Genomic DNA, 4,427 nt, shown 5'->3' with positions numbered 1-4,427 from the left:
GAGACAGGGTTTCTCTGTGGTTTTGGAGCCTGTCCTGGAACTAGCTCTGTAGACCAGGCTGGTCTCGAACTCACAGAGATCCACCTGCCTCTGCCTTCTGAGTGCTGGGATTAAAGGCATGTACCACCACCGCCCGGCGGGGGGAGGGGGCATACTTTTAATCTCAGAACTTGGGAGGCAGAGGTAAGTGGATTGAGGCTAACCTGATCTACATAGTGAATTCCAGGACAGCCAAGGCTATATTAGACCCTGTCTTAAAATACAAAACAGCATCAAAAGAAGACGATTAATTCTTTGGTATTTGTCCCAGTAACAGAGTGACTATGTGTCCTGCCCTTGAATCTGAGCAATAGCAATGATACAACAGAAGCAACCCCAAGTTTCTTGTGTCCTGAGAATTAGAAGACACCCAAGCAGCCGGAGGAGAGCAACTAACTAAGCCAGATCTCTGACTGATACACAAACTCAGTGGATGATGCCATGTAGAACAGGGTTTTGCTATGTAGCTCAGGCTGGCCTCAAACATAATCCTCCTGCCTCAGTCTCGCAAGTGCTGGGATTATAGCAGGCCACCAGGCCCTTCCAGAGAAGAGCCTTTTTAAACCATGGTTTATTTGGGAGATGTTTGTTGCATGGCAATAAATAACTAAGACAGCTCAGAGCTAGCTTGAGGGAAGGGGCCAGTCTGGTGAGAAAGGATCAGGAGGGAGTGACTGCCTCAGCCTGGCCTGGAGTCTCCCAGCCTCTTGGAAAGAAGAGCCCTGCTGGCAGGGACCCCCAAGGCAGGGAGTTAGGACTGGCTGTATGCCCCTGGGAAGTGTGGTCCAGCCCTCAGCCTCAGAATGCAAAGATGGCTCCATGCAAAATAAATAAATAAAAATAAAAAAAGGTGCACATGTCCTTGTCCCCAAACGAATGGTCCTTGAAACCTCACCTCTTATTTACAGCTCAGACTTCATGTCCCTCAGCTCCTGAAACCTTTTTTTGGGGGGAGGTGGGGGCAGGGTTTCTCTGTGTGATAACCCTGGCTGTCCTGGAACTCACTCTGTAGACCAGGCTGACCTCAAACTCAGAGATTCACCTACCTCTGCCTCCCAAGTGCTGGGATTAAAATGTGTGCCACATAGCCCTACTTCCCGTAATCTTCCAGCTGGTCTCTTCTGGGAGTCCGAGCCCATTGAGTTGGGGTAGCACGTGCCATGAGTCCCCAGCCCAGCCTCTCTCAGGGTCTCCGTTTGCCCTAGGCTTCCAGCTTTACCCCCACACCAGAATCTGGCCCATGCTGGAGCACAGTGCTGGAGCACAGTGCAGGCAGGAATGTGAGCCATCTCCTTGATCTCACAGGTTCAACTTGCTGCCCTGCTTCTACTTGCTGCACCCTGGATGTCCTCCAGTGGTTCCCCAAAGCTAGCTCTGTGACCCCTGTAACCATCTGGGAACTTCCTGAGACAGATCCTAGTTGCCGGCTCCTGTCCCCACTGGCACTGGAGGGACTGGCCCGTGATTAAGCAGCAGAAAGCTAGACTGGGCTTCGGGGGTCCTCTAGCCAGCAAAGGCAGAACTCCCAAAGCTTTTCTCAGAGCTCTTCGTGAGGAGTCGGACTGGCAGAGCCCAGCTGTCAGCTATCTAAACGTCTAAGACAGAGGTCCCTTCTTACTGTGTGACCCTAGGTATTTGGCATCGCCTCTCTGGACCTACTTCCTATTCTGTGAAATGTGGAGGAGGAGTTGATCTCCAAGGGCCCTTCCTGCTCAAACACCTTATGTTCTATGAAATCCTTGTGAAAGTTGCCATGGAAACGTCAGAAGAATTGCAACAGCCCTGAATTATATGAGAGAGAGAGAAAGAGAGAGAGAAAGAATTGAGAACGGTGAGTCACCCTAGAAAGCAGGTGATGTCAGATGTATGTTGGCTGTGGCACCCAGATGTAAAGGGGCCTCATATATTCTTCTCCTGAAAAGAGAGCCCGAGTATCCTGCTCATTTCATGGCCCTAATATCCTGAGGCTGGGAGCAGAGGTTAGTGAGTCTCTGCCTATAACTCCTTTGCAGGTTAAGACGACAGTGGCTTGCTCTGCAGAGCTGTTTCTCCAGAAAGGAAGGTGAGCTTCTACACCCAGGGCTGGGGTGTAGCTGAAGCTGAGCTGTCACTTAGCACTCAAGAGGCCCTGGATTCCATCCCTAGCACTGAAAATAAAAGTCACATTCTCTATTTTCTCAGGGGGGTGTGTGTCATGGTTCCTAAGTCTGTACTCCTATTGAGTCAGGGACCAGTTCTCAATGCTGGCTTCCAGCTTCCGAGTAGGACCCCCTTGTCAACATGGGGGGCTGAGTGGAGTTGTGTGGACCCAAATTCTCGAGCAACAGCCGGGCGGTGGTGGCGCATGCCTTTAATCCCAGCACTTGGGAGGCAGAGGCAGGCGGATCTCTGTGAGTTCAAGACCAGCCTGGTCTAAAAGAGCTAGTTCCAGGACAGGCTCCAAAACCACAGAGAAACCCTGTCTCGATAAACAAAAAAAACAAACCAAATTCTCGAGCAACATTGGAGATCATGAAATGATCAAACAGTCCCTTGCTTTACCACATATTCCCTGGAGCCACCGTGACTGACATCTCTGTGCCTGAACATGCATTGTGCCTTCTCTCTAAGATTTCTTTACTGGAGGAGAGTAGGAGGTGCTTTTTGATTCAGGGCTTATGTTGTCTGGTTTTGTCAAAAATAGTTTTATGGGTATCTAGTTAATAAATCCAGTAACTGCATATGTTTAAAGTGTATAAGTTGGGGGGCTGGGGGGATAGCTTAGTGGGTAATGATGTGCAAGCTGGGCAAGTCTGAGGACCTGAATTCTGATTTCCACCCATATTAAAAAAAGAAAGATGGGCTGGAGAGATGGCTCAAGTGGCTAACAGCACTGGCTGATCTTTCAGAGGACCCAGGTTCAATTCCCAGCACCCACATGGCAGCTCCGAACTGTCTATAACTCCAGTTCCAGGTATTTGGCACCTTCACACCAAAGTACATAAAACAAAGTTAAATAAAAAAATTCTTTTTAAAAAAAAATGCCAGGCGGTGGTGGTGCACACCTTTAATTCCAGCACTTGGGAGGCAGAGACAGGTGGATCTCTGTAAGTTCGAGGCCAGCCTGGTCTACAGAGTGAGTTCTAGGCCAAAGCTACTGAGAAACCCCTGTCTCGGGAAAAAAAAAAAGGGAAAAAAAGAAAGATAAAAACGAAAAAGAAAAAAGAAAAAAAAAGGAAAAAAGAAGGAGATAGGCTTGGCAATATGTGTCTATAACCCTAGGGCTGGCAGATGGATGTTCGGGGATTCAGAGATAATGTAGTCTAGCTGAGACATTGACCTCCAGGTTCAATGAGAGACTGTCTCAAAAGCTAGGACAGAGGCAGCAGAGATGACTCCATGGATAGGAACACTTGCTGCTCTTGCAAAGGACCTGGATTCTGTTTCCAGAAGAAAGTTTCCAGCAGTCTGTAACCCCTGTTCTAGAGGATCCAACGCCCCCTTCTGGGCTCTGTGGGGACTGCATGCGTGTGGTATACTTACATACATGAGAGTGAAATACTCATACATATAGAATAAAAATAAATCATTTTAAAAAAGTGTCCTGATGTCACATATCTTTAATCCTAGCACTCAGGAGGCAAATGAAGGTGGATGCCTGTGAGTTTGAGGACAGCCTGGTCTGCAGAGGGAGTTTCAGGACAGCTAGGATACACAGAGAAGCCCTGTCTTGGAAAACAAAAACAAACAAACAAAAGGGGTGGGGAGAGTAACAAGAAGTGGTGGTGTAGGCCTTTAATCTCAGCACTTGGGAGGCAGAAGCAGGAAGATCTCTGGGAGTATACGGCCAGCTCCTACAGAGTTCCGTGACAGCCAGAGCTGCGTAGTGAGTCCTTGGGAGGAAAGACCCAGAGCACATGCTTCCATCACATATGCTCACACACAGATCATACAGTTTAATAATGTAGAACTTTGTCATCTGGCCATAACATGATCATTACCATCTTGAAATCAAAGCAGTTGTGGTCACCGTCACGAGACTTTCACAAGACTGAATCCCTTAACATTGCCTCATGAGAGAAGTTGGGGAAAATTTACATATATAAGACACACAAAGTCCCTCTTCTCCCGTGAAAAGGCTCTTCTTCGTTCTCAGGGGTACAGCTGCCTGTATATTGTTTATGCCCCTATTAGTAACCCTAGTGACGTTCACTGGTTCCACCCAGCTAGGCTTCGGTGAAAGCTAGACTTGGGTGAATTCTATCTTGGCCTATCATTGTTCTCTCTGTCTAAGGTGTAGAAATAGAATCCCCAGGAAAGTCATGCAACAAATAAGGTTTAATATTTTTATGCATCAAGAAACCATCATGAGCCGGGCGGTGGTGGCGCACGCCTTTAATCCCAGCACT

Source organism: Microtus ochrogaster, chromosome 7 (genome assembly GCF_000317375.1).
Source record: "Microtus ochrogaster isolate Prairie Vole_2 chromosome 7, MicOch1.0, whole genome shotgun sequence".
In the NCBI taxonomy this organism is placed as follows: Eukaryota; Metazoa; Chordata; class Mammalia; order Rodentia; family Cricetidae; genus Microtus; species Microtus ochrogaster.
This window is presented reverse-complemented; position numbering follows the sequence as displayed.